Raw genomic sequence first — 23,889 nt, 5'->3', positions numbered from 1 at the left:
TGTTCAACAGTAGTCTTCCTTGGTTCCGCCGCTTTCTCCTTTTCCTTAGCTTCTTCATTACCAACTTCAGCTTCTCCTTCTTTTGCTTTTTCAGCATCAGCAACTTTTCCAGACCTTAAGGTAATAGCCTTGACTTGCTCTTTAGCTTCCTTCCTTCCTGGAACTTCAGTGTCACTGGGAAGTGTGCCAAGTTGGCGATTAAGCACTGCATTGGCTATTTGACCAATTTGATTTTCCAAGGTCTTGATAGAAACCGCCTGACTCTTGCATAACAGCTTAAGTTCCTCAAAATCAGCACTAGTGGGTGCAGCTGCACCTCTCTGTTGAGGATATGATTGCCTTTGAGCATAATGCTGCGATTGCTGGAATCCAGGTGGATTGAACTGCTTACTTACGCCTTGCTGATATGGTTGCTGAATAGCATTCTGATTATTACTCCAGCTGAAATTTGGATGATTTCTGTTGTTAGGATGATAAGTAGCTGGCACAGGCTACTGTTGTCGTGGATAATTGTTCACGTACTGAACAGATTCCTTAACAAGAGAACACTGATCCGTATCATGAGAACCTGCACAAAGCTCACAGACCATAGCTATCTGATTGACCCCATAGGTAGCTAGAGAATCGACCTTCATAGACATCGCTTGGAGCTGCGCTGCAATAGCTGTGGCTGCATCGACTTCCAGAATACCTGCTACCTTCCCAGGCATCATCTTTTGAGTTGGGTTTTGATGCTCATTTGCAGCCATAGTCTCAATAACATTATAAGCCTCAGTATAGCTTTTGGCCCACAAGGCGCCTCCAGCTGCTGCATCGAGCATGGGCCGAGATTGGGCCCTCAAACCATTATAGAAACCAGTGATCACCATCCAATCAGGCATTCCATGATGTGGACACTTTCTAAACATCTCCTTGTAGCGCTCCCAAGCTTCGCACATAGATTCTGTAGGTTGCTGCGCAAACTGAGTAAGAGCACTCCGCATAGCCGCAGTCTTCGCCATTGGATAAAACTTTACCAGAAACTTTTGTGCAAGATCTTGCCAAGTAGTGATGGACCCAGCTGGTTCAGAATGTAACCAGTCCTTAGCTTTATCCCTCAGAGAGAATGGGAAAAGCCTCAGCTTAATAGCCTCATCAGTCACACCATTATATTTGAAAGTACTACAAATCTCGACAAAATTCCTTATGTGCATGTTGGGGTCTTCAGTCGCATCACCTCTGAAAGAAACATAATTCTGCACCATCTGAATAGTGCCCGACTTGATTTCAAAGATGTTAGCCTGAATAGCCGGATGAAGAATGCTTGACTGAATGTCATCAATTTTAGGCCGAGAAAAGTCCATAAGAGCTGGATCTACTGGAACAATACGATCACCCATGATTACAGGTTCTTTCTGCTCACTTCCTGAATTCGAATCTTCAAAATCTATCTTCTCCGGAATATTAAGAACTTCGTCTGTCTCCTCAGCTGTATCTAAAGTCCTCTTGCGAGTACGAGAACGAGTTTTCATAAACGCTCGCTAAAGTACCTGAAACACAACCGGAAATAATAAGTACACACGCCTTAATCACTGAGTCCTAATGACCAATGATGGTAAGTACATAAACTAAACAAATATGCCGAGTCCCCGGCAGTGGCGCCAAAAACTTGTTAGGGCGAAAACACGCGCTAATAACACACGCAAGTATACGCGTTCGCAAGTAATATAGAATACTTTCTAGTTTGTTCCCACAGAGACTCAGACTAATTATTGTTCAATTAAACTCACTCACCAATGTATGATTACTTCTCAATGTTAAGACAATAACACTTAGAATTGATTAACTAATTATTAACTACAATTAACTATTATAATTAACCACTTATTTAACACTTGAATTAACAATATTACAACACTCATGAGATCACAACTTTATTACTACTTCCTTCAATAGCTATTGTTATTACCCTTAGCATGCAATAGTGATGATATTAATCGAATAACACGAAACTGATAAAAGCCAACTTTCATTGTACTAATACCATTCTACCAAACATCCACAATTAAGATAGAAGTTGAATAGGCATCAATTATGTTGAGTCCCTATATGTCTACAGAAATTGACAACATAACGATTTAAGCACAAGTTATTCCTTTTGATTACACAAGGCAAAAAAAATGGTTAGAGTTACCCACTAATCATGCATATTCATAAATGAACCTATGCTAGCATGGCAAGTTCTAAATCTCAAGATCCACTGTCGCTTCACAAGAGATTAACACCCTATCTTATATGTTCGCGACACACATAAGACGAATACGCACAACCAATACTAGATATCATACAATCATCACATATTAAGGTATTAAACAACTAACTAAAGAATTCTATAGTAAATCCGTTACGATCCCATGATCACGATTAGCCCATGATAGCACTCATCGTCATCATGGTTTCATATGAAAACATGATAAATAAACACAAGAGAATAATAACTAAAACTACTTATATTAAACCAGAGTACGTCACAAGATTAAATAGGTTCAAAGTAAGAAAACTAGCATCCAATGTTACAACGAAATAAAGAATCACAAGAAAATATGCTTCATCTTCGTTGCGGTGTGCTAAAACAGTCTTCTTCCTTATCTCCTTCGCTCCTTGATTAATACTACGATCCAACCTTTGTGAAACATCTCTGAAATCTACTTACATAGGAGTCCCATAAAACCCAAATAACTCAGAAGTTGGAAGCCAAACAGAAATAGAAGTCTAAAATAATAAATCTGAAAATACGACCCTGCGCGGCCGCTCAGCTTTCCTGAGCGGGCGCTCAGCTTCCTGCGCGGCCGCTCAGCAGAGCTGAGCGGGCGCTCAGACCCCTTCTGGAAAAATGATCTGTTTTGCTCCGTTTCTTCGCTGCAATCTGCTCCTATCTTCCCACTTGCAATGCTGAACACATGCCAAGGCTTATTATTGATGAATTCTCTCCCAAAATGTAACTAATACCCTGAAATGCACAAACACTAGAAAAACACATCAAATACACAAAATACTTGATTTCAAGACACCAATTTAAGCTATTATAAGACGTTCTAAGTGGTATAAAATGCCACTTATCAATAAACTTCAGGAAAATGCTGATAAGCTGGACCTGATGCTCAAGCTAGACAAGAATAGGTTTATCAGACCAATTCATGAAAAAGTGGAAGCTATTGAGCAAGTTCAAATCAAGCAGCAGGCTCAACTGGATGAGGTCTTGCAGAATCAAGCCTCTCAATAAACACAGCTTAATGAAATCCAATCTTCAGTGGAACTCCTTCTTTCTCTACTTCTGCGCGATGATGCCAAAAAGAGGGAGAAGGTAGTTAAGTCCAAATGCTCAATTAGCAAATCACTGAAGAAAAAGGATGATTCTGAAGATGACCAGGGAAACCCTAACAAGGGAAAAGGTCAAAGTCAAGGCAAGCAAAGCAACAAAGTTTCTTCACAGAAACTAATTTTTGATTCTAGCAAATCTTCTACACAGAAGAATACAATTTATGAAGCTGTGAATGCTCAAACTCTGATAGCAAGTTCTGATAATCAAATTCTGATGACAAAGTCTGATGTTCTGATTCAGTCTGGACGTCAAGACTCTCAGAAGTTTTTATAAACTCTGAAGCTTAAGGGAAGGGAGACTACTGTCTACTATAAGGATCCCAAGATTCAGACTCTTGATGAAGAAATTGCTAAAAGATTGTTTCTCAAGCATAATCCTGGAATGGATTTAGAGACTCTAAAGGAGGAAGAAGCTATATTTGCTGCTGAGAAGACAAATCCTAAATCTAAAGCTTTTAATGCAAAGAAGCCTCCCAGACCTAAGGAGAAAGGTATATTGATAGAAAAAAGATATGCCACAGAGATTCCTACATCAAAGACTAGATCTCAAACTATTACTGATCCCAAAGACAAGGGAAAAGGAAAAGTTGGGGAGACAGTCAAGAAGCAGGAAATGAAGATTCCTCAAATTTTGATGGATCTTGTGTGCAAGTTGGTTCAAGTCCTTGATGATGCTGTTGCAAAAGATGAAACTGTTGAAACTCTGAAAAGAAGAAAGATGACAGAAGAATCTAAGAGAACCTCTAACATAGCTCAAGTTGTTCAGAGTGAAGAAATTTCAGAACAGCAAGCTACAGAAGAATCTGTAAATCCTAAACAAGTCATCAAGACATCAACCTCTGACAGAGCTCAAGTTGATTTGAATAAGATGATAGTTACTAATAAGAAGAAACTCCTATAGAAAAATGTTACACCATCAGATCCTAAGAAAAGTCAACTGCTATATGATTTCTTGGCTGTTGAATTGAATGCCAGAGAAGCAAGAGACAGATCTGGGTTAGGATCAAGTGAAGCCAAGATCAAAACAGGAGTTGAAGTAACTATCAAAGATCCATTTTTATTAACTGACAAACCACTTGAGGAAGTTATACAGAAACACCTTGACAAGGTTATATCTGTTCAAGTGGTACTGGATACTCATGATAAGAGTAAAGTCAAGGAAAAGCTGATTCTATTTCTTAAAGATGGAAGAATATACAGAATGTCAGAATCAGATGTGCTGAACAAATCTCTTAAAGAACTTCAATTCTTTCATTATCTTTTGGAGATAAAGTCTGAGGTTACCAGAAGATGGTCAAATTTCATCATGAAGACCATAAGGGATAAAGCCAGCATATCTGGATCAAGGGTTGCAGAATTTATTCCAAAGATAGTTGAAGATGATGGAAGAGAAATTCCAATGAAGAAGAATTCTGCTAAGATGGAAGTTATTCTGAAAGAAAAATGTCTATGCTACAATGAAGACTCCTCTCATCCAAGGGTAATCAGACTTGGTGATGGATTGGAAAGAAATCATATTTCAGCACTTAGGACTGCCATCTACCAGATTGGAAGTCGAGATGAAGAACTGAAGCAAGTTAAGGCTACATTAGCTCAAGTCCTGAGAAATGCAGAAGAGAAGCTGATATAAAAAATTTGTCAAGAATCATTTTGGATTCAGATTGATTCAGTAAGATTGGTAAAAGATGTAAGGACTATAAATTGTAGTTAGTTGTCTAAATAAACTCTCATTGCATTTGTACTTAAATGTTTTTGACATCATCAAATCTATTAACTTGTATATTTTTCATAATTTACAAGTTGGGGGAGATTGTTAGATATATTTGTGATGTCATGTCTAATCCGATTTGTTTAGTTTCAGAACTTAATATCAGGACTTATCAGGACTTACTGGAAATCAGGATTTACTGAAGACAGGAAGATATCAGAACTTAAGATATCAGAACTTATGATATCAGAACTTAAGGAAGGATATGCTTCAGAAGTAAAGTGCGGCTGATTTCTAGGAGAGGATCTAGACTAAAACAAAGGAAGATATGCTTTAGGAGTTGGGCGACTAGAAGACTTGTAGAAGATAATATCTGATTGATATATTTTAGGAAGAGATATATTTCATATCAATTAGAAGATATCTTATAACTGTGTACTATATAAACAAATATTAGGGTTTACACTATAAGTGTTATCATACACGAGAAGATTATTCATTGTAATCCTAGTAGCTCTTAGTGATATTGTTCATCACTGAGAGAGTAGTTTAACCTACAGTAAAAGAGTTTATTACGTTTGAATAAACTACTACTTTGTGTTCTAAATCGATTTGATTGTATAAACACAATATTCAACCTCCTTCTATAGTGTTTTGTGACCTAACATAAAACTTGCAGAGAAATGTTAAAGGATACAGGTTACAAATGTTGCTCTGAGAATGTATTTTCTTATTCTATTAAGTTGTTGTTCTGCTTGCTGCACTTGGTTTATATATCACCAAGTTTACATATCAAAAAGACAAGATAATAAAATAAAACTATCAAGTGTAACTATATGCTACTTCATTACTCTATTCCAGCATCTTTGAAAACCTTAATAGCTTGCATGAAAATGATAATGTTCTTTGTTCTCATTTTCATGCTAAACAGGCTGCCACATTCCTTTTACAAACACCCAATGCATGTGACTGTGTTGTCACTGTCAACAGATGTTTGAATTGATCATCCGTCGGGTACATGCTTGTTATCCATCGGGTTGCCTTGTTGATCATCCGTCGGGTAGCTTTGTAAATCATCCGTCGGGTAGCCATTTATCACTTGACTCCATTTCATTTGTACAGAATTACAAGACATCTTATATTTACATTTAATCAACCTATTTTGCACATCTACTAGCAGTCTCCATGACTCATAAGCTACTACAGAAACTATACAAAGTTGTTTGTAGAAATGTGCTACATGACTTATTGTTACATAAGCTACTCACCCGATGGATATCAATTAGTCATCCGTCGGGACTATATTGAATTATCTGTCGGGACTATAATTGATCATCTTTCGGGTGCTATGAAATTCACTAAGTTAAATCTACTAAGGTGTTGTACACAACATATTCATAACACAATTGCAATAATTGTTAGACAAATGAGTGATTCGACCCGGTGTATCCCCATGGGGTGCACCGGAATATCGCATGTAATTATTTTATTAATAAATGATTATTATATTATTATTATTATGTGATTTCTGGTGAATTATTTGTTGATTGATATTAATATTTAGATGTTTATATGTGATAAAAGGTGAATAGGTTAATTTTAATATGTCCAGAATAAAATAAAGATAATTGTGATATTTTTCTGGTCATTTTTGGATCATTATATAATTTTATAATGATTTACAGATTTAATAATTATTTTCTGAATAATTACAAAACTATTTTATAAAACCGGGAATCGTCCAACTTCAACCGTTTTTACGTTTTTACAAACGAAATTCTTCGAAAAACTCCTTCCTAATCTAATATGATCATTCTGAACATTATCCGTGTTTTAACTTTTTCAATCTGGATTACGGTTTGACCCGTACGCGTCCCGGCACAAAATTTTCGATACAATAATCATTTCGATAAACCAACAAAATCTGTATTCTCAAAGACAGGATATTATTACATTATTTTCGTATAAAGTGTTTTATAAGAAGCCCGGTTTGGATAATTACCAATACGGGTATAAAATCGAATCGTTTTTACAGTTACTTAGCGACTAAGTAACTTATTTTTTGTTCCAATACGATCCAACACGAACCAATATTCCATAAATATAAATAGCCATTTTCTTATTTCATTTTATTCGTATAATCATAATCAATCAGTAAAAATATAGAATTGACAGAGAAAATCTGAATTAACCATCGCGTTCTTGGAAATCAAACTCACAAACGAAGGCGTTATTGAACTCCGATTCGAGCGTGCCATATATCAAATCGAATTTCTCAAAAAAAAATTCTGAATCAATCATCACTTTTGGTGCAGAAATCAAAGTTAATTTCTTATTTATTTATTTTAATTCAAATTATTTAATGATTAAAATGAGAATTTTTGTTCTTGATGTTGTTTGTGTGATTTAGTGGCTTAATCTTGTAGATAATTTTGTCCTAGTCATTTTGGTATATTATATGACTGATTTGGAGTTCAATAACATGTTTAAAATTGGGTTTGATTCTCGAAATATTAAATTAGGGTTTATGTTCATATGAATATTGTTAATTGAAATTGGGGGTTTCAATTATATTGATTCTGGGTTAAAACAAGTTATACCAACGTGTAAATCGTATCAAGATGAAACGATTCATGTAATTGGTTTTATTTTTGGATAATTGAATTAACTTCACCGGAGGTTCAAAGTTCGCCGGAATCAGAAACTTCCGGTCGAATTTCCGGCCGACTGGGATGTTGATTGCAGGTTACAGAGAAACGATGAGGTCCTGGTATAAAGAACTCCTGATCTGCACAATATTATGATGTTCTAAGTGATTTTGAACGTCGCCGGCAAAGTTTGGACCGCCGTTAATGGCATCCGGCCAGCAATCGGCGACGGGGATGACAAATTTACAGAACTACCCCAATAGTTTGTACAAACTTAAAGTTTAGTCCCTCCTGTTTAAATCTTTATAAAAAATGGATTTCTATTTTCAATTATTTTAAAAATGATTTTTTTTATTATTTTAAAAATCAAAAAAAATTATTTAACTATTTTAAATTCAGAAAATTATTTTAAATTATTTATTTATTTCAAAATAAATCTGATTTATTTTATTAATTAATTTTAATTATTTTTAAATTATTTTAATTAATCGATTAATTTAATATTAATTGATTAATTAATTTAATTAATTATTAATTGATTTTAATTAATTTAATAATTAGATTTAATTATTCTTTTTGATTTAAAAATTCTAAAAAATGGTTTCGAACTTTAAAATATTATTTGACATTATTTTCAAGGCTCGATAATTAATATAAAATTATTTTAAGGTCAGATTCGGGTGTTCAAACCCTGTTATTTAATTATAAAATGATTTGGAGTCCCATTTTAATTCCGAAAAATGTTCAAAAATTCGTATTAAATACCTGGAAAATCCTTTTAACCCCGAATCTTCTTCGAATAATTATTTAAATTGAATATCATATGTGCTACATGTTATATGTGGTCTGATTGATATACAATATGATTGTATGTGCATTGTTTGACTGTTTTATTCATAATTTTCAATCCGTACATCGGATTTGGGTGAAACGAAGGGTAGATAAAAGCTTGTAAAAAATAGAATGTGATGAGAACGAGTAGTCAGTGAGTGGGAACCAGTTGACGAGTGCAAGTAGAATAAAAGCGAATTAATAAGGCAAGTGTTTATGCCCTTCCTTGTAGTATAATTGCAAGTATTCCTAATAGTTCTTTTTCTATATTGGAAATACTTGGAAGTACTTAACCCTAAACCCTGATTCTTATTGATCTTGAGCTGCAAGCCTAATTTTTTGTAAACCATTGATTGTTGAATTCTTGGATACGAACCACACCTATACGATATTACTCCACAAATACATATCTACTGTGATATCCCCTAAATTTTTAGGATTTAATATTTTTAATATCTGGATTATTTTATATGATTGTTTCAATTGGGAAAGAATAAAATTATGGATATTTTATTCCTCTTTGATGAATTCGTGTCTTTAAATGATTTATGTGTTAATTGATAATTGTGGTATCGATCTCTGTCATTGTTGTGAGAGTATTTAATTACTTTTACAGTTTTCAAAAATATATTTAGTTTTATCTAGATTCTCCCTATTAGCTGGTGAATTGTGAAAATATTAAAAAAAGAATTGTATATAAATACTATTCTTTTATGTGTTAAGTGAATAATATTATATGAGTTATTTGAATTTTATGATATCTATACGAATTAGTGAGTAAATGCTTAAAAATAAATTATTCCAATTTGGCGAGTGAGTATAAGGTTTAAAGTGTAATCAGTGATTACACAAAAAGAAATTATAAATAAAGGATTAAATAGGAAATTGGTAAGTATGAGATTTTATTAATTGATAGATGTTATTATGTGTTATTGGATTCATACATGAGTGACATTGTGGTCAAAATGTTTTTAAGATATTTTCATGATTTATTACGTGAAAAATGGGGTTTAGTGGATTTTTAAATATTTTTAATAAATCATCGGTATATGATTGAATCATGAAACTTATTTTATTACCTCTAAAATACCCTAAGAGACATTTTAAAGATAATAGTTGAAATTATATTGAGATTGGAGTTTTTTTAAATAATTTAATGAGCTTTATTTCTATTTTTGAGCATTATTTTGCAAAATTCGTATAAAATAAATCGTTTGCTCAAAAATTATTTTAAAAATATGGGGACGGAGCTAATTTTTTTCTCTACATTTTAAAAATAATTTTAGTATAATTATCACCCTTTACAATGCAGAGAAATTGTATTCAAATTCGTTTTTATGTATTTTTGTGTAGAGAAAATGGTAAGTAAAAAAAAAATCTTTAGCAAATTACAGAAATACCCCTACCTCTTTTCTCTTAAAACCAGCAGGACCAATTTCTTTTCTCCCATTTCGGTCTATCTACTCTCCCTCGACCTCAATCTCCCTCTCTCTGTCTCTCTCTCATTAATCTCGCTTCTAATCTCTCCTGCACTCTTCTCCTCTTTCCAAGCGTTACTCACATCTCCTTCTTCGATTCTGCCGCCTAACCGCCATCCAACAGCCACCGTTGTCCACTTTTCCGGCAGCCCAGACCTTACCCATCGTTGTTTATCTTAATCTCAGTCGGTATAATTCAATTCAAATCCTTATAAATCAGTTGGCTTAAAGATGTATTGTGATTTTGATATGAGATGTTGTATATATAAGTTATGTATGTATATATATGTTATGTAGTTAGTTGGTTAGTTTTAAACTCGCGATATTATCTGGGTGTTAAAGTTTTTGGTTTAAGAGTATGTGTTTATATGCTTGGAATGGTACTTTAAGAATTAACAGATTAAAGTTTTAAAATTATATGTAATTGAGTTGAATTTCTAGATTGTTGCGGGTCTGTTTTTGCAGTAGAATTATGGGCTCATAAAGTCGAGTTATATGCTTAATCTTTATGTGGTTATGTGCTCCGTGAACTCTAGTTTCTACTCGTGAAAGAATTAGATTGATTTAATAAACGAGATAAAAGATATGTATGTTTTAGTGCAAGGTGCGCAGAATTTCTGGACATGATCTGTTGGCCTTAGTGATGACTATGTTTAGGGGCTCTAAACACCTTGCTTTCATCTTAAATTTTTATGGTAGTTAGATATGTGAGTCAGTTAAGTCTCCACCAAGATTCACTACAACAGACCTATTTTTGAATTTATTAAAAATTCAGAGGTGAACTTAGTTTCTGTGAAATCGAGCAGCCAAGATACTTGTTATGTGTTTAATTGTTTACAAAGCTTTTGTTTGCACTTGATGTTAAATGAAAATATATAGCGATGTGTGTTATGGAAAAACATGTTAGTATATGCCTATTTGAGATTCAGTTTCATTGCTAATTATTAGAGTGTGATTTGAATATGTGTATAGTTACTAGTCTATGTGATATATGTGTAAGGTGATTTATTTAAGTGTTTACTCAAGTTGAATTGGTGATGCTAAATTATATAACTGTAAGTTCAAATATTATAAATTATTAAGTATACTTAATTGTTTAGGTGCTGTAAGTCTGGGCGGGTAATTTTCCTTAATTGTTTAGGTGCCGCAAGTCTGGGCGGGTAATTTTCCTTAATTGTTTAGGTGTCGCAAGTCTGGGCGGGTACTTTTCTTACTTGTTTACTTTTATGTTACTGCAAGTTGAGGCAGCTTTATTTTGTTTGGTTATAAGATTAAATTGTGGAATTGAAAAATAGGTGGATAGCCCTAATTACGAATACTTCATGCCAAAATTTTCTAAAATTCCCCTGTATATAAATCTATTTGACTTATTTGATTTCAATGATTTGAAAGCATGTTATGATTGTTAGTCGTAACACGTATAGGATATGTCCGGGTAAGAACATTGAAATGACTTATGGGTTGTATTTGTGGTGTGGTTATTCAGGGTATTGTCCATATTACGAATAGGTCATGCCGAATTTTCCGTAGAAATATTATCATAAGTTACGCGTTCTCGTGTTAAGTAATATTCTGAGTTGGTAGTAAGTTTTAAACTATAATGTGTGCTATTTGTTATATGCTATATAATGTGCCATATATATATGTATATATATATATATATCGTGAAAGGGTAGAAATAAGATAATCGTTTCAGAAGGATACTAAAGTAGTATCTTTTCGCTTATGATAGGATCGGGCATTAAGGGCGTGAGACCAAGCAAAAGAAAAGAATAAGGGAGAGTTACATAGTGGTTCAGTAGTTACGGATGGTTTGAGACGATCAGAACCAGACGTTGGGGATCAAGACTGAAGTTGGATAAGATTTCGTATTAGACCGCAGTAACTGCATTAACGACATATCAAAGAATTAAGAATAGGAAATGGTGACGTCTTGAGAAAGCATCATGAGATATTCATGTTATTGCGAGTGTGTATGATTGCTAAGGACCAAATGCAAGTATCCCTATCATCACTTATCGTTCAAGTGATATTTATTTTAAATCTTTTTATGCAAGTATTGCTTTCCTTATTCTCAGTTCGGAATAAATAAATGCTTTACATATCACGGAATTAAATGATTCTGTTTATGCAAGTATTCTTCTGATATTCTATGTTCTGAATAGCTAAGTGGTTTTACTTATCAAATTAATAGATTTATAAATGTTTTGGATTTTGAGAAAGATGATTTTGTTGCGAGAATTCCTGCCCAAGTGAATGGGGGAATAAAATTATTTAGGATGTCGATTGATATGGCTCCTTTTTCAATAAAAAGGTTTTTAAGATTGGAATGGTTACTGGTTACTAGTTACAGCGTAGGTGATTAAGATATCGGTTCAGCTGTAATATCTTTCAAGGCTAGTTATGCCTTTTTTTTTCCGCCCTATAGGTACCGTATGTCTTCGGGATACGGGTGGTACCTATACTTACGGTATGGCTGCGGGATACCGGTGTTGTTTCGCGACTGATCATCGGGAACAACATGAAATATAATTGGTTCCAATCTAAATTGATATCTAAATTTCTTTATTATTTTGATAATCATAGAATAAATGATTTATCAACTGTTTCTGTTTTGGAATAATGGTAAAATGCAGTTTTGATTCATATTCTGATTTTTGCTGATACTTACATTGTTGTTATATATCAAAGGTGCTATTGGTATAGATGATTGATGTTGACTTCAGTATGGAATGTTGTGAGCATCAAAGTTCGTATTGATATCTAATTTGATATGACAGCAAAATAAGTATTAATTTCAAGATTTCGGTTTTGAGTAAAGTTTATGATTCAATCTATAATCATTGTTTCATGTTATTGTTGTTTATGATATTTCCGTAAACACTGTTTTACGAGTTTTATTCTCGTCAAGATTCAAAGTATTGCTGAAGCCTTTCGCTTGAAAATATCAAAAAGAGTTTTCTGGTTCAGCAATTATGATTTTAAATGTTTTGCTCTAATGCAGATGTCGGTTTTATATCAAAACGACCCTATATTCGCTATAATGATCTTGCTGAGCATTTTTTTCGCTCATACTTGCATGTTTTTAAATTTAACCTCCAGTGAGGATTAGCTTGCGCTGTTTAGCCGCGTAATTCGAGGAAGCAAAGAAGAAGCTCTTGGAAGGTGGCTAGTCCAGGGTTTGTGGGCTTCTGTAAGTTTTATTGTATAAAGTTGTATATATTACATTATATTATAGTTGTTTATTATATTTGGGCCTAGTATACTTCATTTCGAAGTTATACTAGTGGGTTTAGTTTTGAGTTGGAATTTATTGAAAAGAAGGTGGAATTTGGATATCTTGTTTCTAGAACTGTAACCTTAAAAGATCTTGAATTAGTTGGGGTCATTTTTGATAAATATCTTCCGCTGTCATTTAATTATTGATTAAACAGGTTAATTTGGATTGAGGTTTCATAGTGACGACCAAATCCCCTGACCCCGGATTTGGGGGCGTTACAGGTTGGTATTAGAGCTGAGGTTGTAATAAACTAGAAACGAGAGTGCGTATGAGTGTGTATAGCTATGTGAGGACGTTTGAGCTCATAGTTGGACTATTGGATATAGTACCAACGAGTAAGTTAAGATAGGCGCATTCGTTTGAGATGATTGTGATGAGCTGGATGGAACTCCAAGAAGCTGCAAACTTCTATTGTGGAATCTTTCGAGACTATGATTCGGTGACGATGAAGATTATCGATATCCATGGAACATGAAGAAGCGTCTAGAATCAGATGGCGAGTCAACTGGAGAGTTCAAATTGGAGATAAATATTAAAACTTTGGCAATACCTTCTCTTTCTATAAATTCTTTTGACTTCTCTCAAAAAGAAATATCAGTTAGAAGACATAATCCCTAACACCAGTTTATTCATTTTGTTCCAGAATTTTGTTCTCTGGATTTCATTTCCTTCAGAAATACCAGCTTTGAAATCTTTCCAGTTTTATTCATTTGATTTCGGATTCTTTTGATTTTCTTTTATTCTGACTGAGATAAACAACCCTAACTATAGGGGACACGAGGTATAACTGTCTGTGTGATAGGAGTTGGATGGGACTCCATCACTTGTGTGTATTGTGAATACATGAAGGTTAACAACCTTTACTAGTGTCTTAATTTGGGCACGCAATACTAAGTTCGTTTGATCATATTGATCTCTCAGTTATTCTCTTATTTCAATAATACTTTTTCTCAAATTCAGATTTTGGTTCCGTTATGATATCAAATTCTTTTCTTTTTAAAATTTCATGATTTTATCATCTCAAATATTCAAAGGTATGCCAATCAAGTTAAGATGAGTTATCTTGGTCAAGTCAAAGTAAGGCTATGTAATGGGATTACCAATAGCAACAACGGATTGTAATGCGATTAAAATATCAGTGGCGTATAACGAAATCAGTCTATTTCTTAATTTCTCTCTCTATTTATCTCTCTCTTTCTTTTTCTTTGTTTCTTTTTTTTTCTCTACGTCTCGAGCAATGAAAATGATAATTGAGAAGTTGGACAAATCAATGGTGTGGAGTGAAGCTCCCGTGATCATTATGTTATACAAGGAATCCAAGTTTATTTGAAATTTTGAGAAAATCTGCGTATGTAAGATGGGGAAGTTGGTAACAAGACCCTTAGTTCTTTCTTCTGCTGATTCCGAGGAAGGATTTCTTATAAGGGGGGTAGATTGTGATATCCCGTAAATTTTTTGGATTTAATATTTTTAATATCTGGATTATTTTATATGATTGTTTCAATTGGGAAAGAATAAAATTATGGATATTTTATTCCTCTTTGACGAATTCGTGTCTTTAAATGATTTATGTGTTAATTGATAATTGTGGTATCGATCTCTGTCATTGTTGTGAGAGTATTTAATTACTTTTACTATTTTCAAAAATATATTTAATTTTATCTAGATTCTCCCTTGTAGCGGGTGAATTGTGAAAATATTAAAAAAAAGAATTGTATATAAATACTATTATTTTATATGTTAAGTGAATAATATTATATGAGTTATTTGAATTTTATGATATCTATACGAATTAGTGAGTAAATGCTTAAAAATAAATTATTCCAGTTTGGCGAGTTAGTATAAGGTTTAAAGTGTAATCAATGATTACACAAAAAAGGAATTATAAATAAAGGATTAAATAGAAAATTGGTAAGTATGATATTTTATTAATTGATAGATGTGATTATGTGTTATTGGATTCATATGTGAGTGACATTGTGGTCAAAATGTTTTTAAGATATTTTCATGATTTATTATATGAAAAATGGGGTTTAGTGGACTTTTAAATATTTTTAATAAATCATCGGTATATGATTGAATCATGAAACTTATTTTATTACCTCTAAAATACCCTAAGAGACATTTTAAAGATAATAGTTGAATTTATATTGAGATTGGAGTATTTTAAAATAATTTAATGAGCTTTATTTCTATTTTTGAGCATTATTTTGTAAAATTCGTATAAAATAAATTGTTTGTTCAAAAATTATTTTAAAAATATGGGGATGAAGCTAATTTTGTTCTCTACATTTTAAAAATAATTTTTGTATAATTATCACCCTTTACAATGCAGAGAAATTGTACTCAAATTCGTTTTTATGTATTTTTCTGTAGAGAAAATGGTAAGTAAAAAAATCTTTAGCAAATTACAGAAATACCCCTGCCTCTTTTCTCTTAAAACTAGCAGGCCCAATTTCTTTTCTTCCTTTTCGATCTCTCTACTCTCCCTTGACCTCAATCTCCCTCTCTATGTCTCTCTCTCTCGTTAATCTCGCTTCTAATCTCTCCCGCACTCTTCTCCTCTTTCCAAGCGTTACTCACATCTCCTTCTTCGATTCTTCCGCCTAACCACCATCCAACAGCCACCGTTGTCCACTTTTCCGGCAGCCCAGACCTTACCCATCGTTGTGTGTCTTAATCTCAGTCGGTATAATTCAATTCAAATCCTTATAAATCAGTTGGCTTAAAGATGTATTGTGATTTTGATATGAGATGTTGTATATATATGTTATGTATGTATATATATGTTATGTAGTTAGTTGGTTAGTTTTAAACTCGCGATATTATCTGGGTGTTAAATTTTTTGGTTTAAGAGTATGTGTTTATATGCTTGGAATGGTACTTCAAGAACTAACGGATTAAAGTTTTAAAATTATATGTAATTGAGTTGAATTTCTAGATTGTTGCGGGTCTGTTTTTGCAGTAGAATTATGGGCTCTTAGAGTCGAGTTATATGCTTAATCTTTATGTGGTTATGTGCTCCGCGAACTCTAGTTTCTGCTCGTGAAAGAATTAGATTGATTTAATAAACGAGATAAAAGATATGTATGTTTTAGTGCAAGGTGCGCAGAATTTCTGGACATGATATGTTGGCTTTAGTGACAACTATGTTCGGGGGTTCTAAACACCTTGCTTTCATCTGAAATTTTTATGGTAGTTAGATATGTGAGTCAGTTAATTCTTCACCAAATTTCACTACAACAGACCTATTTATGAATTTATTAAAAATCCAGAGGCAAACTTAGTTTCTGTGAAATGGAGCAGCCAAGATACTTGTTATGTGTTTTTATATGTTTAATTGTTTACAAATCTTTTGTTTGCACTTGATGTTAAATGAGAATATATAGCGATGTATTTTATGGAAATATATGTTAGTATATGCCTATTTTTGATTGAGTTTCGTTGCTAATTATTAGAGTATGATTTGAATATGTGTATAGTTACTAGTCTATGTGATATATGTGCAACGTGATTTATTTAAGTGTTTACTCAAGTTGAATTGGTGATGCTAAATTATATAACTGTAAGTTCAAATATTATAAATTATTAAGTATACTTAATTGTTTAGGTGCCGCAAGTCTGGGCGGGTAATTTTCCTTAATTGTTTAGGTGCCGCAAGTCTGGGCGGGTAATTTTCCTTAATTGTTTAGGTGTCGCAAGTCTGGGCGGGTACTTTTCTTGTTTACTTTTATGTTGCTGCAAGTTGAGGCAGCTTTATTTTGTTTGGTTATAAGATTAAATTGTGGAATTGAAAAATAGGTGGATAGTCCTAATTACGAATACTTCATGCCAAAATTTTCTAAAATTCCCCTGTATATAAATCTATTTGACTTATTTGATTTCAATAATTTGAAAGCATGTTATGATTGTTAGTCGTAACACGCATAGGATATGTCCGGGTAAGAACATTGAAATTACTTGTGGGTTGTATATGTGGTGTGGATATTCAGGGTATTGTCCATATTACGAATATGTCATGCCCAATTTTCCGTAGAAATATTATCATAAGTTACGCATTCTCGTGTTAAATAATATTCTGAGTTGGTAGTAAGTTTTAAACTATAATGTGTGCTACTTGTTATATGTTATATAATGTGCCATATATATTGCGAAATGGTAAAAATAAGATAATTATTTCAGAAGGATACTAAAGTAGTATCTTTTTGCTTATGATAGAATCGGGCATTAAGGGCATGAGACCAAGCAAAAGAAAAGAAAAAGGGAGAGTTGTATAGTAGTTCAGTAGTTATGGATGGTTCGAAATGATCAGAACCAGACGTTGGGGATCAAGACTGAAGTTGGATAAGATTTCGTATCAGACCGCAGTAACTGCATTAGCGACATATCAAAGAATTAAGAATAGGAAATGGTGACGTCTTGAGAAAGCATCATGAGATATTCGTGTTATTGCGAGTGTGTATGATTGCTAAGGACCAAAGGCAAGTATCCCTATCATCACTTATCGTTCAAGTGATATTTATTTTAAATCTTCTTATACAAGTATTGCTTTCCCTATTCTCAGTTCGGAATAAATAAATGTTTTACATATCGCGGAATTAAATGATTCTGTTTATGCAAGTATTCTCCTGTTATTCTATGTTCAGAATAGCTAAGTGATTTTACTTATCAAATTACTAGATTTATAAATGTTTTGGATTTTGAGAAAGATGATTTTGTTGCGAGAATTCCTGCCCAAGTGAATGGGGGAATAAAATTATTTAGGATGTCGATTGATTCGGCTCCTTTTTCAATAAAAAGGTTTTTAAGATTGGAATGGTTACTGGTTACAGCGTAGGTGATTGAGATATCGGTCCAGCTGTAATATCTTTCAAGGCTAGTTATGCCTTTTTTTGGCGCCCTATAGGTACCGTATGTCTTCGGGATACGGGTGGTACCTATACTTACGGTATGGCTGCGGGATACCGGTGTTGTTTCGCGACTGATCATCGGGAACAACATGAAATATAATTGGTTCCAATCTAAATTGATATCTAAATTTCATTATTATTTTGATAATCATAGAATTAATGATTTATCAATTATTTCTGTTTTGGAATAATGGTAAAATGCAGTTTTGATTCAGATTTTGATTTATGCTGATACTTACGTTGTTGTTATATATCAAAGGTGGTATTGGTATAGATGATTGATGTTGACTTCAGTTTGGAATGTTGTGAGCATCAAAGTTCGTATTGATATCTAATTTGATATGACAGCAAAATAAGTATTAATTTCAAGATTTCGGTTTTGAGTAAAGTTTATGATTCAATCCATAATCATCGTTTCATGTTATTGTTGTTTACGATATTTCCGTAAACACTATTTTACGAGTTTTATTCTCGTCAAGATTCAAAGTATTACTAAAGCTTTTCGCTTGAAAATATCAAAAAGAGTTTTCTGGTTCAGCAATTATGATTTTAAATGTTCTGCTCTAATGCAGATGTCGGTATTATATTAAAACGACCTTATATTCGCTATAATGATATTGCTGAGCATTTTTTTCGCTCATACTTGCCTGTTTTTAAATTTAACCTCCAGTGAGGATTAGCTTGCGCTGTTTAGCCGCGTAATTCGAGGAAGCAAAGAAGAAGCTCTTGGAAGGTGGCGGGTCCAGGGTTTGCGGGCTAGTGTAAGTTTTATTGTATAAAGTTGTTTATTTATTATATTATAGTTGTGTATTATATTTGGGCCTAGTATACTTCATTTCGAAGTTATACTAGTGGGTTTAGTTTTGAGTTGGAATTTATTGAAAAGAAGGTGGAATTTGGATATCTTGTTTCTAGAACTGTAACCTTAAAAGATATTGAATTAGTTGGGGTCATTTTTGATAGATATCTTCCGCTGGCATTTAATTATTGATTAAATAGGTTAATTTGGATTGAGGTTTCATAGTGACGACCAAATCCTCTGACCCGTGATTTGGGGGCGTTACATCTACCACATACTGATTCTTGATACGAGATTGCTAACATACCAACCCTTATGTCTTGTATAACAGAAGACCAATTCTTGTAGCTCTTGAACCTTTGGTCTTCTGCTTTCTAATTATTTCCTTATTGAAAACCAACCTTTATGACTTCCTTGTTATACCTTCATGGAATTATGAATCACCCTATGCTTCGAGATAAGTGTTATTTATGATTCAGTTTACTGAAATTTCATTGTTTATCATGCTATTATTATAGGATTGGATTATTTTCAAATATGGGCCAGATTCTTGGTCGGACCAGATTCGTGGTCATGATAGGCCAATGTGTGCCTTGGATCCAGTATATAGAGCAAAGCTGGAAGCCTTGTTCGGGTTAGTGCATGACTGGTCAGTAGCCTAACCTTGGTTTTTAAAATAAAAGTGAATATCTAATTTTAATCATTACTTATCAGTAAACTTGATTCCTTATATCATTTCAATTGATCATTGTTTAAACTCAGTGTTATCATTGCACTTGCTGAGCTAGTTAGCTCACTCTTGCAAATCTGTTTATATTCTTTTCTAGTGAAAAAGGAAACTGGTGGTAGCGAGGATCCCCAGACAAGTGGGCGAGCTATGTATCCAGGTTGAAATGGGATAAGCTAGCAGATGATGTTTAGCTTAGTGTTTGTTGATAGTTTGTAATAAAGTTTACTTCCGTTGTAAGATAAATAAACTGGGATTTGGAACGTTTGTAATATAAATAAGGTTGTGGCTTGTGGGCATACTTTAAACTGCTTCGATCCGTGGAATATGATAAGTAGGGTCATTGTATATATTTTATTATATTCATAAACAACTTTAAATATATGTGTGTGTTGTGGACCCCAAACTTCTAACCTGGGTTTGGAGGGCACCACACTATCTCATCTTTTCAAGCTCTTTAATCAACCCTTCCCTCAACATTAACATATTAATCTTCCTTTTCTATTTAAGGCGTCTGCCACAAAATTCACTTTTCTGATATAATAGTTGATAGTATAATCATATTCCTATATTAATTTCAACCATCTTCTTTGTCTTATAATTAACTCTTTTTAGGTAAAGATTTATTTCAAGCTCTATGGTCCATATAACTCTTACACTTTACTTCATACAAGTAGTGCCTCTAAATGTTTAAGGCGAATTCAATTGCCTCTAGATCCAAATTGTGTATTGGATACTTCTGTTTGTGAGATTTTTGTTGTCTCATAGCATAAATGATTACATTACCGTGCTATATTAAAACGCATCTTAATTTTTTGTGAGAGGCGTCACTGTAGATCACGAAATTGCCTTGGCCGTCAGGGAGAACCAATACAAGTGTAGACACTACCCTTCTCTTAAATTCTTGGAAACTTTCTTCACACTTGTCCTCCATACAAACTTTTCATTCTTCTTGGACATTCTTCGAGAAATCTTGAACTTCTTTAAACTTCATATATAACTCCTCTTTCCTTAAAATTTCTAGTATTATCCTTAAGTGCTCTCCGTGCTCTTCTTCCATCGTTGAGTAAATCGGAATGTCGTTGCTGAAAATATTAATAATCTTATCCAAACCTTTCTTAAAAATCTTATTCATAAGATCCATGTAAACTACAGGTGCACTCGTCAATCCAAACGCCATAACTAGAAACTCGTAATATCCATAACTCGTACGAAACACCATTTTCGGAATGTCCTCAAGCTTGATCTTTAACTTGTGATAACCAGATTTTATATCAATCTTGGAGAAATATCTTGATCCTTTCAATTATTCGAATAAATTACCAATCCATGATAACAGATACTTGTTCTTGATCGTCAACTTATTTAGTTTTCAAAAAACGATACATAACCTCATGTTTTCATCACTTTGTTTTACAAACAACACTGGTGTTCCCTATAGGGACATACTGGGTCTTATAACTCTTTTATCCAAAAGTTCTTGCAGTTGAGTTACCAATTCCTTCATCCCCACTTTTTCCATTATGTATAGTTCCTTCGACATGATTTCAGTTTTAGGTGCCAAATCAATAGAGAATTCTATCTGTTTTCGGGGGTAGTCCAAGTAATTCATCTGGAAACACATTCAAAAACTCATCAACAACGGGGATCTCTTCAATCTTATGGGTTTCGTTATTGACATCCATCACATGCACTAAATATGTTCCCAATCCTTGTCTTAACATCCTCTTGACTTGAATTATCGTCGAAAATGTTTTGGCTTACTTTCATCCTTAAAACACAACTTCATTTTCGTCCGTAGATCTTAACTTAACTCTTTTGTTTATGCATTTAATTTATGCATCATGATACATTAACCAATACCTTCCAAATATTATATCGGTTCCTCTGAACTTGAAAGGTATCAAGTTCGCGAAGATATGAGGACCTTCTATCCCAACATCGTTGTAGGGATATACTTGACTAACAGAAACTCTATCCTGATTAGCTACTTCTATAACCAATACTTGCCCTAAGGGTTGAATCTCACATTACAACTTATTAACAAACTCTTTGGAAATAAAAGACTTGATAGCTAGTTACAATCAAAATACTAACTTCTACTGAATTCACAAGGAGCATATATTTTATCACTTCTGTATTTTGAACTACATCCTTCATAATTATATTGAGGGTCCTTATATTCAGTTACATTTGTGGAGGGGTCCTTAAAGTATGCTTCCTTCCTAATCCCGGCCTTCCTTTTCCTTTCCTTCTTTTTCCTCTTGAGACATTTCTTTCCCCACTTCACACATAACCGCTTACTAGACATTTGCAGCATAAGATCTAGCTCTAACATAGTTACTTTACTACGACTTCAAAACTTCATTCCTTATTCAAATCTCTTTGTTCTCTTTTATCTAGTGTCCACATACTCGGAAACGTATAATACAAACTTAACAAACTTTTCCTCTCATTTAGCCATGCCCATCTCCTTGGTCTTGATTTCAAAACTTCAATTCCATTTAATTTGCATGTACCGAGAAAAATAATTTCATCCAGAATAACTTTTGATGATCTCTTATCCCTGTTCTTTCCAAAACCCATTAGCTTTTTCTTTCATAAATTGCATCATCCACCTCAGGTCTTTCTCCATGCTTATCCAACATACATGCTAATAAATTCTATCTTGTGTGCTCTTGAGGCTCCTGTGCCCAGTTAACGGTATGCCCGTAGTTGAATAGGTAAAAATTATACGATAGAGGGGTCCCTTATATTCTTTGTGGTTGACATCTTTATTCATGGGATAAGTTTATCTTTTAGAAAGCACGGTTCTGATGATAACCAAGCAATTGATCTAGTAACATGCGAAACTTTATTTTAAAATTCATTTATATAATAATGTAGCATCAATACTATATAATTTACTTGCTATATCATTGTTTTACAAAAGAATAGTCGGAAGAATAGTACGAAGTAAGGAGTAGAAACCGGGTATATATTTGTGGAAACAGAATTAAGGGAAGAAACAGTTAAAGAGAAGGATAGATGTTTGTATCATCTGGTATAAACAAGGAATATTTTCAATATAAGAAGTTAGGTATATATATGGAACGAAAGTTCAATTTTAATAGCAGTACTTTACGATAAGCCCGCACGTAGTGATCATCCATACCATCTATATCTGTGTCTCACAATTTCTCACACAACGAAGATATAAAATAACTATCAATATGACATCTGATCTTCTACCTCATTAAAGCACTTAGTCTTGTTGTCTTTCAACGTATCTAGGCTTGGTAAAACCCAACTATAAAGAAAAACTATGTGACAAAATCAAAGTCTTGATAAGTCGACAATATAGCCTTAATCGTCTCTTAAGTGGCTTATTCCTCCACCGACTAGATCTTTCTTCTCAACTTTGAATGTATTTGCATCATTCCAATACCCTTGTGCTGACTCTGGACATAAGCTCAACATTTAAATTGATAGGTTAAATCGGCTCAACATGTACCTTCACGCGCTTACTAGTCTCGTTGACTTCGAATGCGAAACCAAGTGCTTTACCTCAACAAGTTTATGGAGTGCTCAAACTCAAGTTCATATTACAAATTATGACATCAGGTGATTCGATTAATCTTTGACGAATAGGCAACTAAATAATTCGAAAAATGTAATAATACTATCCCGTGCAACAATTAGAAACAGAATAAGGTGACCTTAAATGTAACGCAATCATATCTTAGTAGTCAAGACTATATCTGATGATCTCAACTTAAACTATATGCGAGTTTAGACTTACACCCTATCTTATATATTAACCTATGACTCACCTTACCTAAGCTTGTTTCAGTGACCAAAACATGTAGCTTCCATACCAATCTGTGACATCGTCCCAATACGGTGCCTAGATCGGGGAGTCATAACTCAACTAAAATAATCAAAAACCTAGATATAACATAAATATTATAAAGACTATGCCTCTAACTTAATTCAGGATTCAAGCAGGTAATGGTAAGAAACAATCAACTAACTATTCTAAAACCGAACCATTATTATTTAAAACAATTCCCAAGTTAAAAAAATAACTTCAATATGAAGTATAAAAATATCACAACTAATTACAAGTTCTCAACTAAATCCATTAAATCCTTTATACAAATCACAAC

At 33.4% G+C, this 23,889-nt stretch overlaps 1 non-coding gene across 1 annotated transcript; it reads left to right on the top strand.

Moving 5' to 3' along the window:
• The first annotated feature begins 879 nt into the window (after positions 1-879).
• Positions 880-983, top strand: LOC141669738 (small nucleolar RNA R71). The gene has a single exon (XR_012554001.1). It is a non-coding gene; the product is annotated as a small nucleolar RNA R71 (small nucleolar RNA).
• Positions 984-23,889: the final 22,906 nt, after the last annotated feature.

The sequence above is a fragment of the Apium graveolens genome, chromosome 6, assembly GCF_009905375.1.
Source record: "Apium graveolens cultivar Ventura chromosome 6, ASM990537v1, whole genome shotgun sequence".
NCBI lineage: Eukaryota > Viridiplantae > Streptophyta > Magnoliopsida > Apiales > Apiaceae > Apium > Apium graveolens.
This window is presented reverse-complemented; position numbering and strand designations above follow the sequence as displayed.